Source organism: Dasypus novemcinctus, chromosome 1, assembly GCF_030445035.2.
Source record: "Dasypus novemcinctus isolate mDasNov1 chromosome 1, mDasNov1.1.hap2, whole genome shotgun sequence".
In the NCBI taxonomy this organism is placed as follows: domain Eukaryota; kingdom Metazoa; phylum Chordata; class Mammalia; order Cingulata; family Dasypodidae; genus Dasypus; species Dasypus novemcinctus.
In genome coordinates this window covers 149,621,500-149,639,005 of record NC_080673.1, presented here as the reverse complement: position 1 = coordinate 149,639,005, position 17,506 = coordinate 149,621,500, and the positions used below count along the sequence as shown (strand labels likewise).

The following is a 17,506-nucleotide window of genomic DNA, read 5'->3' as shown; positions in this document are numbered from 1 at the left end:
ATTCACCATATCATCAGGCCAAAGAAGAAAAATGCAATGCTTATATCAGTTGCTACAGAGGAAGTATTTGACAAAAAATGATAATGCATTCAGGATAAAAATTCTGCAAACTCTAAAATGAGTGGAAAGTCCTCAATTTGATAATGAACATCTACAAAAACCTAAAGCTGCATTTTACTTCCTTATAACAACATTTACTCCTGTTCCCTTAAGTTTGGGAACAAGCCAGGGATGCCCTCTCAACCAGTCTTAATCAGTATCATACTAGAAGTCTTAAATAGTGCAATAAGACAAGAAAAGGAAATAAAATGTGCATACATTCGCAATTAATAAAACTGTTTTTATTCACATACAAAAGACATGATTGCTATGTAGAACCTACCCAATCTAACAAAACAAAACAAAACAAAAAAGGAAAATCTCCTAGACTTAATAAGTGAGTACAGTAGAGTTACATAAGATGAATTATATGAAACTCTATTTCTTTCCCATATACCAAACAATGGGAATGTGATATTTAACAAAAAATAATATCATTAACAATAGGGTAAAAAAAAATGAAATATTGGCGTCAGACTTGGCCCAGTGATTAGGGTGTCTGTCTACCACATGGGAGGTCCGCGGTTCAAACCCCAAGCCTCCTTGACCCATGTGGAGCCGGCCCATGCACAGTGCTGATGCGTGCAAGGAGTGCCCTGCCATGCAGGGGTGTCCCTGAGTAGTGGAGCCCCATGCACAAGAAGCACACCCCGTAAGGAGAGCCGCCCAGTGTGAAAGAAAGTGCAGCCTGCCCAGGAATGATGCCGCACACATGGAGAGCTGACACAACAAGATGACGCAACAAAAAGAAACACAGATTCCCATGCCGCTGACAACAACAGAAGCAGACAAAGAAGATGCAGCAAACAGACACAGAGAACAGATAACCCGGGTGGGGGGGGGGAAGGGGAGAGAAATAAATAAATAAAATCTTAAAAAAAAAAAAAAGAAATATTTACTGTTTTGTAGTCAATCGCCCACCACAAAATATATTGTTTTTTGTTTGGGTGTTGAGAATGATGATACGACATACAAAATTATACAAAGAGTTTATGAGTCACATAATGAGCTTTTCTGAGGAGATCAGCAAGGTTTTCGCTTTCAGACCTCAAGAAAGGAAAGGAGACTTGCTTGGGATTTTTATGGTGGTTAAGGGATGAGGCTGGGTGATCATTTCCATATGTGGATAGGACCTGTTTGCTTTGAATCTCCCACAAGCACCAATGGAAGGAACACACAGGATTTCTTATCAGCTTTACCAGCTGAGGAGTAGACGAGGAAGAGGGAAAAGTAAGGTTTAAAAGCAGTCAGCTGTGAAATACCAAATTTTTTTCTTATAACATATGCACAGAATCTATATGCAGGAAGCTACAAAATACAGGTGCAAGAAATCAAAGCAGATCAGATCTTCTCAACTTGATCACAAATTCATTGCAATCCAAATGAAAATTCCAGAAGGTAGTTTGCAGATAATGAGAAACTACTTCTAAAATTTATATGTAAAGGCAAAAGAATACAGTAGCCAACCTAAGTACCCATGTCATCAGACTTCAAGATATACTATAATGCTACAATAAATGAGACATCATGGTACTGGTGAAAGAATAGACACATAGATCAGTGGAACAGAATAGAGAGTCCAGAAACACCCACGCAAATATAGTGAACTTCTTTTTGACAAAGGCACAAAGGAGAGTCAATGGAGAAAGGATTGTCTTTTCAACAAATAGCGATGGGACAATTGGATGTCCCTATGTAGACAATAATGCTAGGCACAGAACTTATATCTTAAACAGAAATGAATTCAAGGTGGATCATAGACCCAAACTTAAAATGCAAAATTATAACAGGCACTGCAGAAAATTGGAGAAAATTGATAAGACCTGAGGCTTGGTCTTGGTAAAACACAAAAGCATCATCTATGAAAGGAAATTTGAGAAGTTGGACATTTCTAAAATTAAAAGCTTCTGTTCTGCAAAAGACATTAAGAGAATGAAAAGGTAAGCCACTGTTTGTGAGAAAATATTTCCATACATCTGACAAAAGGCTTTTATCCACAGTGCAAAACAAAGCAAAGCAAAACAAAAAACACAACCTTTTTTTTCTTGTAAACTTTTTCTTTATTTAATTGTCAATGAAAATATAGATTCCAAACTAGTAATTATCAGATAGGAACAGCTTAACAAATTTTCAGTTTTCAGTCTTCAAGTCTCATGTCCACTGTCACCTCAGTCTGATTCCCTAATTTTCTGTGGAAATTCCAAGCACTGGTTTGGTTTACTTGATCATCTCACCGGGGCCATTCCTTTCCTACAACTCACTTGAATCCAAACTTGTGATGTGTGGCTCATAATATTTTAGCCATTCAGAAGGGTCTGGAAATTAGCCAGAATCAGGGACATAAAACTTCTTTAAAGAGATGCAGTGAATCCTTGTATTTATCACTGAAAATATCTTCAAATACAAAAAAGCACAATAGGTGCGTCTTTTAAAAATAGAAACTTTAAAGATAAAAGGGAAAAAAAAGTCCCTTCCTGAAAAGTTTCATCACCAGACACATCATCTACATGCAGAGCTGACAAGACTGGCTGTTTCCATGAGAATTTAAAACTAGGCTATTTGAATGAAAGAATATGGTAGGTTTTACTGCATAGCACTCTCCAGCCCAAACTGGGAGACAGACATATCCTTTTCTCCCGTCTCGCAAATGCTGGATTTCAGCTCTTGATCATTTTGCCCTGGATTATTCCTTTTCTTTAAGCTCTTTGTCATGCTCTGGAAAATATCCTGACTTTCTATGGTGGTGAAGGCATCTGAGTCCAATTTTTTCCTTTACTTCAGTTGCTACAAGTGGGATTTGGATTTTATATGTGTTGCTCATTTGTAGTCCCCAGTGATGATTTGATCATAGAAGTCACACATATGATAACCTCTTTTGTTCTCAGATTCATTTTACAACATGTTTATTGGGGTGGTTGCAGGTTTATGGCCCTGGATGAAACTTTGGACTATTTCAAGAGTAGTTTCGAGAACAGACTCCTCCCACTTTGCGAATCGGACAGCTCTAAGCCATACACTGGGGGAATGTTGGAAACAAGTCTGCTCAAGAAAGGGTTTTTAATTCATAGGTTCTGCTAGGCATATCACTTAGTTGCTTGTTTCAGAACCCCAAAACCTATTTCTGGCAACTTTCTTCTATTTCAGAGTCTGAAAATCTCTTAGCTCCTCCAAGAGGCCAGCAGCAAACATATCATCCACCCTTTTATCCAAACACTCCTGTAGAACTGTCTGGTCAGCATAAAGCAGGGGATGCAGGGATTAGGGAACTTCAGAGGGTCTGAAAGGGGACCACGACCTTCTGCATGATGATGATAAAGAAATTCAGTATGAGAGAGTCCTGTTTCTTCAATACTTGCAACCTCCTACATGGAGTCAGTGCTGAAGATCTGCTCCAGAGCAGCTGGCCTAGCTGCAATGCCAAGGTGCATTTGCCAGTGCTGGTGGCCCCAAAGAATCACTACAGGAGGCAGTGTTCATTGCAGGCTGTGGAGTCTGAGGTCCACAGGAACTGCCAAAACACAAAACCTTAAAACTCAAGAACAATAAAACTACCAAATTAGAAACTGGGCAAAATTTCTGAAAATATACCTCAGTTAAAAGGGAGAACAGATGTCAAAAAGAAAGTGAAAAAAATGCTCAACTTAATTTATTACAGAAATGCAAATCCAAAAATGATCTACTACATGCCATAAGAATGGCTAAAATAAAAAAATCTGATAATAACAATTGTTGACAAAGATATGGAGCAACAGGAACCCTCATCAATTGCTGATGGGAATAAAATATAGTACAGCCACTTTCATAATCAGTTTGACAGTTTCTTATAAAACTAAATAGAGTATTGTCATTTGCGCTGGCAATCTCATTGCTAGGTGTTTAATCAATTAATTTTAAATCAAATGCCTGCACAAAAGCCTACACATTAATGTTTATAGCAATTTGATTAATAATTTTCAAAAACTGGAAACAATGAAGATGTCCTTTGGTAAGTAAATAAATAGACATACTGTGGTACATCCTTACAATAGAATAAACTCGGTGATAAGAAAGAATGAGCTATCTAGCCGTTCAAAGAATTGATAAATCTCAAATTCATATTGCTAAGTGAAAGAAGCCAAGCTGAAAAGGCAACATGCTATATGATTTTGTTTATATGACGTCCTTGCAAACTGTCCAGATGGTAAAAAAGATTGGTAGTTGATCGGTTGGATATAAGAAGCAGAGGAAAATGTTTAGGATGGTGAAACTATTGTTTGATACTAAAATGGGGGAAATATGACGCTATGCATAGTCTACAAGTTGTAGAAACTTATTCATCTTCACATTACGAAGAGTGTACTTTAATATATACAAATTTAAATATTCTTTTAGGATGTGGAGGAATCCCTGCCTGAAATAAAGAACTTGACAAAGTAATCTATCTGTATAACAAAGTTATGAAAAATTCTTACCAAAGTTGGGGGGAGGGTGGTTAGTGGAGAAATGGTATGGGCCTAAGTAACTTTGGAAATGAGTGGAATGTGTAAAACTAAAGGCAAAGGAATAATAGTTGACAAAATTGCTTCCCATAGGTATGTATTTTAGTAATTTAACAATGATATAAATGGATGATAAATCATGGGATGTAGGTTTCCACTGTTGTAATGGGAAGTTTCAAATAAGCAAGAGGAGGAAACTTCAATGATCCACGTGGTACTGTATTAGAGTTGGAGCCATTTGTAAAAACTCAAGTTTTACATGTAAATATTTATAGATATGGGCATATATACAGGTTGGTGTACATGCATGCATTTCCTTGCTCTGTCAGCAGAGTTTGTCAAAAGCAATGACATCTCAGTAGCAATGAGCACCCTGATCTTGGCTTCTGATACCATTTCCAATGAAAGGAATCAAGGTTGCTTGGAGAAATGGCTGATTTTATGATTAGAGCAGGAAATACACAAGATGAGCTGGAGCAGGCTGTACTGTTTTTGTAAGTTTTATGTAAATCTAAAATTATTCTAAAGTAAAAAGTTTATTTTCAAATGTCATCTCATATAGTAAACTATAGTTTCTATGGTTAAATGCTCTAAGATTTTCTTTATTACTCAAATATTAAAGCCAGAGTAATCAGTTTCTCACACTTTTTCTAATTTATTGAGAGATGATCTTGGCTGAAAGATGAATAATATTGTTTTTACTTTTTATGGGATGTGCTTTTAGCAGAATTAGAATTAGATGTCTGAGTAGTTGTTGATTCTTCTTCTATATCCTGAATTAGGGCCAGTATTGTAACTTTTATATTTAAATGAATTTGTGCATGTACATTCTCTACAATTTTAGGTAATTTATTACATGTTTTCTTAATATAACAATTTAATATTCATATATCTCATCACTTCAGGCAGTTATTTTCTCCTTTCAGTTCTTCCAGGATTCAAGCAATGACAAAGTGCACTGTATGTGTTATTCCATATGTTTTTCTATCAAACTTAATTATGAAATCCCTGAATGTATTATTTTCATTAGATACTATTACTAAAATTTCATGTAACAAACCATCCCAATATTCAGTGACATACAATGATGTTATTGAAACTTTCAGTGACTTAAAACTACTATAATATTGTCACATTGTATTAGTGAGTCACAATCTGAAAAATCTTGGTGCCATGTACAAAATGTACTAAATTTCAAGTGTTTTGCTTATACTTTGTTTATGAGCGTATATGCATTTATATAACAAGTATTTTTTTGCATGCGTTTTTTTCCCAAAATTCTTTTCTCAGAAAGACTGTGTATCGTCAGCTTTTATGTTTTCATGTGAGATTTGTGTGGCTTCTCTTTAGATTTCATAACCTTCTTTCAAAAAATTATCTTACCATTAAGAAAGTGACAATTACTTGAAGTTAGTATCCTTACACTGCTTGACATCTGAGAAAGGTTTTCTTAAACTATTTGTGTTTTTTTTCTTTTTTCTAAATGCAAGAAATAACAACACATTTGGATTTTTCTGTGTGCAATTTTCTCTCTATTGCATTTTGTGATTTGATAGAAAACATATCACTGAAATCTAATCAATTCATAGAAATATCCTCAGGGGAATCCTGCATTCATTGACTCTTTTATACAGGGGTGCAAATGCCTGGCTCCTTACTTCAATTTGAGATGACTTTTATGGGCTATTCCATTAAACCTTTTCCTCATCTCAGTTCTGCTTCCTTTCCTCCTTTTCAGGTACTCTTCAGAGCATTCTTCAATATCACTCCTGCACGCAAATCTCTTCCTCAGAGAAAGATTCCAGGGAACCTGACCAAGCCGTTACCTGTGAGAATTAATTCAAGTCACTTGTTATATCTTTGTCCCCTCTCTTTCCTTTCTTGTCATGTCACATTTATAACACAAGTTGGCATATGTGCTCTGGAGAGTCATTTAATTGAAGAGTTTCTAACCTTGTGCAAATGAGCTATAGATATTCACTGACTAGTAAAGAGTGCAATAGAGAATAAGAACGTTTTTTCAAATTTTATACTAAAAAGGGAGATGTCTTCAACAATGAATGATTGCACATTAATATATTAAAAACCAAGTATGTGAAACTATCTCTTGATCAGCATGTATCTCAGTGTTTTACAAATAGCAATGGCAAAAACAAGTGCTGGAGGAAATCTGAATTATTGACCATAATACTCAGAAAGAGATGATCAATTATGAATTGTGATAATAAAATTTCTAGCTATGTTTTCCTTCAGTTGAATGTCTTATCAATAATTACAACATGTTCGCCAAAAGAATGAAAACAGAAACCAGCAGCTTTTCAAAAAAGAAAAATAAATCCTCTCTTGGGCATAAGTAATCGCCTTTACATAAATGTGCTTTTTCTGAAACAGCTGAAGAATATATGCAGATTGACTTAAAAAATTAATGTACCTTCCAAAGGACCCAAACTATTACTAGAAGGAATCTTTAATTTGGAAAATCTAGTCCCATAAACATTTTTCCCTCTAAGTTAAAATATGCCTACCACTTTGATGTTGTTTTGGAAACTTTGGGGAAAAAAATCTATCATCCCTGTTAATTATCTTAAAATGAGATTGCTGCTTTTCTAGGCATTAAAGACATAGTACATTATAGAAAGCAAAGAGAAATCAGACTCTAATGTTGTGACATTACATTACAGTGAATATAAAATATAATAGCTATGAAAAAATACACCGCATGAAAGAATACAAGAAACATGGCTTGTATATATGCACATACACACTTACATACATGTAATTATATAGCCACAGTAACATATGTCCTTGTGAGAGAATGTGTATATTTGTGTATATGTGGCCCATGAGGTGCACATATGTGTGTATGTTGTTGAACTATGAATCACTCTATTCTAAGGAATCAGAAGGAATATTTCACATATTATAGGGTAGGATTGAATATTGATTTCCCTAGAAGATAGTGAATTAGAGAATTAAAAGACTCTGGCTGTTCTGATATTAAAGTGCAAGTACTGCCTTCAAGCTAGCAAATACATTTATTGAAGGTGGTTTTTTTTTTTTGATGTTGTATAAAACACTTCCCTAAATAGGAAAAGAGATGGATCCTGCCCATGAGGAGTTTATATTCTAACATAAAGTAAGCCTCAAGCCATAAACTGCCTGATTTATAGCTCAATGATTAACTTAACATAAGCAACAAAACAAATGCTTGAAGAATCTGAAATCTAAGCTTCTCTCCCACAGCCACAGGCAAATATTTGAACGGGACATCTGAATTCTTAATTTCTATTTTCAGACTGTCAATATTCACAATAAAACAAAAGAATCTCTTTTGTAAGATGATTCATTCCTCAGCTAGTTTTGGTTCCCTAATCACGTGCAGCTTGCAACTACAGATAGAATGGTTTGATTCTCTATTTTAATCTCCTTGCATATGAGTCTCTCTCTCTCTCTCCCTCTGAAATAATTATTTGCATAGAATTTTTTTTCTCATGTCTACAGTCAGGGATAAATTTTATAAAAGTCCCTACTTAGTGAGGTTACAAATGAGTATTTGTGACAGAGTGCTGCAAATTGCATCCAGAAGCCGTGAATGCAGATTTTCTGCCTTCTTGGTCATATCTCTATGAATATAACACCACTGAAACTTGTTCTGAGGTCATCTCACACTCCCACCCCAATCAGGGCTCCCTTAATATGGTACCAGGTTTTGACACCAAAGTTACACTGGAATGACTATGCTCACAAAACCCTCCATGCCTCATGGTGTTTTTTTGTTTGTTTGTTTGTTTTTCATTCAGCATGCATTTGAAACAAAATATCCTCCACTCCTCTTGCATCTCCATTTTGTGAATTTCCACATGTGGCAGTTTGATATAATGGATGAATTCTGAAAAGAAATATTGGCTTATACTTGTAATCTGATCTGTACATGGGCATGGTTGAGTTATGATTAGGGCATTGAGTCACCACCTACCAAGGGATGGGGACTCACAGATAAAAGGCATGGTGAAGAACAGAGTTGAGGGCTTTCAATGTTGGAGTTTTGATGTTGGAATTTGACGCAGAAGCTGGAGCCCCAGGAAGAGAAACAGAGCCATTTGCCTGATAATCTACAGCTGACCTTGTGGAGCGAGGCAAAGCCTTGAGAGCCTCATAGTCTACAGCTGACCTTGTAGAGTAAACAGAGGCGCTGAGCCCACAGGAACCCAGGAAGCCTGAACCCTCGCAGACATCGGCAGCCATCTTGTTCCAACACATGAAAATAGACTTTGGTGAGGGAAGTAATTTATACTTTATGGTATGGTGTCTGTAAGCTCCTACCCAAATAAATACCCTTTGTAACATCCAGCAGATTTCTGGTATTTTGCATCAGCACCCCTTGGCTAACTAAAACACCACATTTTCCTTCCCTTTTAGTCCTGAAACATTTAATTTATTATCCCTGTACCTGTCTTCATAATTAGCAACATTTCTGAATCATCAGCCTCTTCAATGAAATATCCAGACTTCAGGATTTGCTGATTCAAAGATGATATTATTTTTTTCAGTTTTTCTTGCAAATAGGTCTTCAATATGCCATACCCAACAACATGGCTGAATTCCTGAATGTGAGTTTGGCATCACTCTACCTCTTTATTACCACTTCCAAAGCACAATTCTTCCACCCCTGCGGTGGGAAATCCCACCTCCTCTATGGTTAATATGTCTATGCCACTAGCCAACATCTTAATCAAATCTAGTCAATGAAGTCTTTAATGCTTTCTCTTTACCACATACTTCTAAACATACTTCTAAACATCAGCCTAGGGTGATTTCAGTGTTCATTTAATAATGAATCCAATACTTTAGTTCTTTTGGTTCCTTGCTATCCTGGTTTCAAATAAAGCTTAGTTTTCACTCTATTTTAATCACCAACACACTCAGCCATTTTGTGGCAGGATTACTTTTATAATCAGATATCAAACTCCAGTATTTTACTTTTTCTTGCCGTCTTAGATAGTTCCATGTCTTCTGTAAATTCAACTTTTTAAAAAAAATCCCAGAGCAACTTCTATTTCCTTGATGATACATTTTGCTCTGAGCAGTTCAGCTTTCTTCTGGCCTCTTTTTTATGGCTTTCAAGGTATGTATTTTATGGACTCTGATCAATACCTGCCTTTGGCCTCATCATCCCAGCAAAACTACAACCTTAGGTCAATGGTGCTAAGTTCTTTTTTAAACTGCTAAGGGAAATTTGAATAAAACAAGTCAGTCTTGAAGGTTGGTGCAAACATGAAAATCATATTCTTCAACCTCAGTTGGATCCTCAACATTGCAAAATACTTACTTAACCATTTTTGGCCAATTATATTTGTCTGTTCCTCACAGTAATTTTGCAAACTCCATTTGCCCTCTATCTCTCAAATGAACTCATCTTCCCATTTCCTATTTCCAAAAGTATTGAGACTGGTACATATCAATTATCTTACTTTCCTGCCCCAAATTCACTATCAGAACATATCCTTGCTCCTTTCCTATAACATCAAAGGAAAAGATACTAATCAGAACTGACTGTTAAAACTGGCAACCCTGAAATATCCTAGCCCAGCCACATGCTTATCTTATCCACATCACAGCCACACGTTTCTGTTTATTACAGGCATCGTTGTTAAGTCTTTATTATTTGCTTATTAATTCCCTTGTTTTACTTTCTCCACATGATGATGTTTACCTCAGGAACTATCAGAACAATAGGTGGAAAGGCCTTGTTCTAAATAGGATATTTACATACTTTATTCAACTTAAAGGGTTCGATTTTATTTTTGACCAAAGTCATTTTAATCTTATATCTATAAACAGTAACTTTTCTGAAAACCTTGAGTTCCTGGATTCTCTCTACTAACTCTCATTTATGTTCGCAAATCAGACAAATTTAGCCTGTTCTTATGTCTTTCTTGCAACGCTTTGCCAAATGAAGGAAGCAGTCTACACACAGGGCTGCTTTGCTACTCTGTTCTAGAACTATCAAAGACAAGCAACCTGTCCTTCAAGTCATAGCAGGCAACAATTTTACTAAATATTTTTCCATTCCATAAAATGGTTCACCATCTTTCCTGATCATCCTTTCAGTTTCCTCACTGATTGCCAAACCAATAGAAAAACACTATGTTTTGTTTTTTTTCTTTTTTTGGCTATACAGCATCCCATTTCTGTTACCAATTTCTGCATTATGATAGCAATATTAACTGAAACAACAGAAAATCTTAAAAGCTTAGTGTTTTAGCACACCAAAAGTTTATTTCCTTTCAACTTTTTTGCATGTTTGAACATTTTTATAATAAAGTGTTGAAAAAGTAGAGCTGAAAAATAAGTATTTTTTGCTCACGTCTCTCTGATAAGCTTCAGAACTGTTTTCTACCTTTTACTTAAGCTTTGCTAACTAAATATCTCCTGAGAATCTGGAATTCAACAACCACAAAACTTGCTTGTTTTCTCCACACTTCCACCCTTAGTTTGAACTTCCTCCAGTGTTCTCTAACACAGGGTATAACACCAACATCTATCCAGTTGACCAAGCATGACATCCACACATCATTCTTATTTCCCCATTTCTCTCACCTATCACCCTTCCTCTTATGCTTCTGGCTAAGCACTAAACCCTCTCAAATATACTAATTTTTAAAAACTCCATTAACTTCTATCATCCAAATTTCTCCTACTACTGTTCAAATTATTGATTTTGCTGTAGCTCACTTAACTGGCCTGGCTCACTGCAATAACCTTCTCAAAACCTCTCCAAGCATGCAGTTCTACATAATCTAACTCATTCATTACACTATGGTCAGAGTCGTTTAATAATAATAATTAATAAAACATTAAATTTGGTGAAATTGATTTTTTTCTTATATCAGATATCACTTCTGGAATTCACTGTTTTCCAGTTCTCTCATTCTTATTTAGTTTCCCTCCCATGTGTGTTTATATAGTAGCATATACTTTCCTATTTTAGCACTTTTTAACCTACGGTAATTTTGTGATTATTTCACTTTTCTGCATTCTTCTTGAATCAAACATGATCTGCAATTATTAGGGTCTTACATAAACAAAGATACAGTTCCAACTGTGCAATGGAACATTCTTCCACAACACAGAGGTATTAGGATATGGATGCAGTTTCTAGTTCAAATGACTTGGCATTCCATGGTTCTTACTTAGTGTCCGCAGGATTTTTTAAAATAAATGCTTCTAGATTTATTGCAATGTCTTTCTTTCAATTTCCAACATCTTTGAATGAGTGATTTTGCTAATCTTAATGAGTTTAATAAATATCTTTCTGCAGGAAATGCTTCTTCAAGATTCTGAAACCAGTTTTCTGAAAGTTCCACTTCTGAACACTCATTGGATTTTATCCAAAATCTGATTCTCTATTATAAATGTCATTAACCAAATCTGCTACACACCTAAGGACACAAGCAATACATTATAAAAGTTTTCTTTTATATTCCTTTATCTCAATATCCAATTAATGATAAATTTCTGTGATTTATCTCAAATCTGTTACTCTCTAATACTGCTACCCTTTTTTACCTTATGACTCATCTTCTTTCTCTTGAGCTATTAGACTGTTTACATAAATACTCTCCATGCATCTATTCTTTTTTTCTTTTTCCTTTTATTTGAGCAGTTATAGGTTTGCAGAAAAATCATGCAGAAAGTATAGCGCATCCATATACCAATCAACAATAGGCTTCCCTATTAACATTTGCATTAGTTTGGTGCTTTTGCAACAAACAGTGAAGCAATATTATTATAAATTTAATAATAATTCTAATTAATTCATGTAAGTGAGATCATACAGTTTTTGTCCTTTTGTGTCAGGCTTATTCTGTGCAATATGATGACTTCCAGGTTCATTCATTTTATAGCAAGTGTCAAAACTTCATCACATTTTTATAGCTTAATAATATTCTATTCTGATTGCAAAATTACATTTTGGTTATCAATTCAATTTTGATGGACATTAGGGTTGAGTCATCTTTTGTCAGTTGTGAAGAATGCTTCTATGAACATTGATAAGCAAATATCTGTTCAAATCCATGATTTTAATTTTCTTGGGTGTATACCAAAAAGTGGGATTTCTGGTCAAATGTTAAATCTATATGTCACTTTATGAGGAATTGCCAAACTGTTTCCCATAAGGGATGTATCAATTTGCCACCCCAACAATGCACTAGAGTTCCATTGCTCCAAATCCTCTAATATTCATTTTCCATTTTTAAAATTGTACCCAATCTAGTGGGTATGAAATGGAATCTCCTGTGGTTTGATTTGCATTTCCACAATGACTAATCATGTTGAGCATCTTTTCAAATGCTTATTGTCCATTTGAATATAATTCTTTGAGAAATGTCTATTCAAGTATTTTCCCATTTTTTAGTTGGATTTTTTGCCTTTTTATTGTTGAGTTGTGGAATTTACTTAGATATGCTGAGTGTTAAACCATTATCAGATACATGGTTTCCAAATATTTTCTCTCATTCTGTAAGTTCCTTTTTCACTGTCATGATAATATTCTTTGATACATAAAAGTTTTTAATTTTGATGAAGTCCTATTTATCTTTGCTGTTTTTGTTGTTCCTTGTGCATTTGGTATAAAGTCTAAGAAACCATTTCTAACACAAAGTGTTGTTTTTTAAAGATTTATTTATTTATTTATTTCTCTTCACCCCCCTCCACCCCGGTTGTCTGTTCTCTGTGTCTATTTGCTGGTCATCTTCTCTGTCCACTTCTGTTGTTGTCAGCGGCATGGGAATCTGTGTTTCTTTTTGTGTCAGCTCTCCATGCGCGGCACCATTCTTGGGCAGGCTGCACTTTGTTTCGGCTGGGCGGCCCTCCTTACGGGGCTCTCCTTAAGGGGTGCACTTCTTGCGCGTGGGGCTCCCCTACGTGAGGGACACCCCTGTGTGGCACAGCACTCCTTATGCTCATCAGCACTGCGCATGGAACCAACTCCACACGGGTCAAGGAGGCCAGGGTTTGAACCACGGACCTCCCATGTGGTAGACGGATGCCCTTACCACTGGGCCAAGTCTGCTTCCTGCTAACACAAAGTTTTGAAGATATTTCCCTGCGATTTATTTTAGGAGTTTTACAGTTTTGTTTCTTGTATTTAGTTCTTTGATCTACTTTGAGGTAAATTTTGTATATGATATAAGGTAGCAGTCCACATCCATTCTTTTGCAAATGGATATCCAGTTTTCCCAGCACCATTTGCTGAAGAGACTACTCTTTCCAAATTGGGTAAACTTGGCATCCTTGTCAAAAATTAATTGACCAGAATGGTGGCAGAGTAAGGAGCTCCAAGAGTCAGCTCATCCTACAGAGAAATTAGTAATTACCCAAAGGTAACTAAAGCACTTATTTGGGGCACAGGAAACCAGAAGAGCATCCTGAAACACCCTTAAAAGAATGGAAGGAAGAGACCACCCAACTGCAGTGAAGGATCGTGCATAGAGCACTCCATGCCACGGAGGCTGGCACTCTTTGTCCTCTTGCAGCACAAACTACTTCAGAAATAATTCCATGACTGAAGTTGGAAACTCCATTTACCAAAACCAGGGGAGGAAGATATGGCCGAGCACAGACATCAGTTACTGTTTAGTGGATTTGGCTGACAATATGTAATCCTAAGGTTTGAGCCTGTCTGGGTCAGAAAGGGGCGGGTGGCCATGATTTTCACTCTACCCTAGCATCAGAGGAAGCAAGAATGATTGAAAATCACAGAGATGGTAGAGACTGGCTTCTTTTCACCCAGATTGGACTGCAGCTTTAGCCTAGGCCCCAGCCTGACCTCTGGCAGGAGGGAAGCTGGCGGGACCTGCACCAGCCTCTCCAGAAAACTGCAGGTGCTTTTGGCAGACACACACTGGATAGTTGGACACCTGGAGCTCCATCTCCACCCACGAAGAGGAGAGGAGGGAATCTTTGTTTCCTTGGCTTCTTTGGGCAACTGTATGTGCTTTTGGCCTGCATGGGTTAGTTTGTTGAGAGTCTTAGATTCCATCCTTGCCCTCCCACCCTCCTGCCACCTGCATAGGATAGGAGGGGGGCTTGCCTCAGCCTCTCTGGACAACTGTAGACACTTTCAGCTCCCAAAGACTGGACACTCAGACACATGTAGCTCAATTTCTGTCCCCTAATAGGATAAGAGGGGAGCTGAATTACCTCAGTCTCTCTGGGAAAGTGCAGGTGCTGTCAGCCTACACAGACTGTTGAGTGCTGGGGGCTCTACCTCTGTATCCCCACCATAGGATAGGAAAGGGCTGGTACTTCCCAGCATTTCTGAGCAACTGCAGGTGCTTTGGACCTGCATGGTCTGGTTTGTTGAGCACCTTTGATTCCATCCCTGCCTACCCTATAGGATAAGAAAGGAGGGTGGTGTTTCTTCAGCCTCTCTGGGCAACTGCAGGTGCTTTTGGCCTGCATGGGCTAGTTTGTTGGGTGCCTGTGGTTACATTCCCAACTTTGAAGGACAGAAGAGATTGTATGCCCTCAGCCTCTCAGGGTAACTGCAGGTACTTTTGACTCATAAAGATTAGACTGTTGGGCACGCCAAAGGGTCCATCCACACCCCTGGTAGGGAAGGATGGGGGCTGAAGCTATGTTTGTCTACCTGGTCAACTGTGGTCAGTTTTGGCCTGCATGGCTTAGTATGCTGCCCACACCTTCAGCTCCATCCCTGCCCAGGCTGGGGAGGAAGGGGTGTGAAGCTTCATAAGTCTCTCCAGGCAAGTACAGATGGTCTTGGCCTGCATGGCTTGGGTTCCATCCCTAAACATGGCAGAGGAGAATCTTCATTGGTTCTTGGGGAATGTGGGTAGCTTTAGCCTCCACAGTGTGCAATACTAACTATACCCTTGGTTCCTACTATACAGTCATCAAGGGAGAAAGGCCAAGAAAGTCCTGAACTAAAGAGATAAACTGCACCTAGAAAAAAATTACATCTACTAAGCCAGATGCCAAGACACCAACAAAAAACTACAATCCATATCAAGCAACAGGAAGATACGGCCAAGTTAAAGGAACAAGATATACCTCCATCAAAAAACTAGCCATAGATTTGCCATATGACCCAGCAATACCACTGCTGGGTATATACCAAGCAGAACTGAAAACAAGGACACAAACCGATATATGTACACCAATGTTCATAGCAGCATTGTTCACTATTGCCAAAAGTTGGAATCAACCCAAATGCCCATCAACAGATGAGTGGATCAATAAAATGTGGTATATACACACAATGGAATACTACTGGGCTGTAAGAACAAACACACTACAAACGCATGTGATAACATGGATGAATCTTGAGAACCTTATGTTGAGTGAAGCAACCCAGACATTGAAGGACAAATACTACATGACCTCAATGATATGAAATAAACAAGCTGCCCTAGATAGCAAGAGACTGAACGATAGGCTTACAGGAAATCGGAGGGTGGAGGAAGGATGTGAGCCGATGTCTGCAGGGGTGGAATTTAAGACGAGATGGTGGTAAGCATGAACACAAAGAAGAGATAAAAGGGGGGCAAGGGGTTGCCTTTGGTTGGGGCTTTGCAGGTTTGAGGGTGGCTGGGGAGGGACAGATGGGTAACATTGCCCAAAAGTGGGGGGAGGGAGGGGTAGCATACGAACACAGGAGAGGGTCAGGTGTTGGTGGAGAGTAAAATGCCGAGAAAATCATATCAAAATATAATAAAGAGGGTTACCTGTTTAGAATGCTCGGAGGGGAGGGTCTGATGCAGGACGGGCTCCTGGGGAATGTCTAAATGCTCATTCTGCCAGAGTGGGTGACACCATGGGGTAGAAACCCAAGTAGTGAGAGTGGGGGTGGACCCACATCCTGGGGAGGACTAATGCCATCAAATAGAGGGAACTGTATCCCTCGAGAGAAAGGGTGGCTCCCAGGGCATTAGGGCAGTTGAGCAAGTTAGGCCCTGAACACTATTCCATCTATATCTGGAAGTGGCTCCTCAGGAAACGGAGGTTGGCTGTCACTGTGGGCACCAAGGTGGAAGGGAAAATGGACGTTAAATGTGTGGAACCAAGGTAAATGGGGGGTAAGAGAGGAGTATCTTGAGAGTACACAAGGATGGATATAAAACATGTAATATTACACCATAACATATAGGAGATAACAGACTGATAATGTAAACCATAATGTAAAACATAGGATAACTAAGAAAGTAAAAAACTGTGTATCCTAAAGTATGCACCATAATGTAAGCACAGATGTCACCTTGTTAGAAAGCTAGTGTCTCAGACTCTATACATCACGTTAAGTAAATATGATGTGAATAGGGTGTAAGAGTAGCACTGTGGAAGGGAAAAGGTTTTGTGGTGGATGTATGGGAGTGCTGTACATTATATATATGCATTGCTGTGGTCTAGGGCTCCTGTGAAGAGAAGCTGAATAATTAGGGGGGGAAAAAAAAAAAAAAAGAAAAAGATAGGATGTAGAATTTTTTCCAAGTAAACACGTGTTCTTTATCTAACCTTTAAACCCATCGCTATATGCCATTCCCTAGTAAGGGACCCTGACATTATATTGGGCTTCAAATTTCGGGGAGTTCTGGATCACAGAATGTTTCAACAATGGCAATGGAGGGATACTGGTATGGGATGCCATTGACAGGTGATATATGGCTGACAGGGAACTGTACAGAACATATGTCCAGGGTGCATGGTAATGTTTGGATATACTCATAGTGGTAACAATTAAAAAACACAGCAGGGGGGGTACTGGATTCCTGGCCAGTGGTACTCTGTCGTGGTCCCTAGGGGAGCAGCGACAGTCTCCCAGGTGCAGCGGCGGAGACCGGGAGGGAGTGAGGGTTCAACAGTGAGCCCCTGATGCTAATGACTATGCTTGTGAGCTGATAAGCCTA

The 17,506-nt window shown here is 38.0% G+C and overlaps 1 pseudogene; it reads right to left on the bottom strand.

Annotated features, from left to right (window-relative positions):
* Nucleotides 1–2,682: 2,682 nt before the first annotated feature.
* The window catches only part of LOC101422012 (tRNA dimethylallyltransferase pseudogene), a 149,812-nt pseudogene continuing 134,988 nt past the window's right edge, over nt 2,683–17,506 (bottom strand).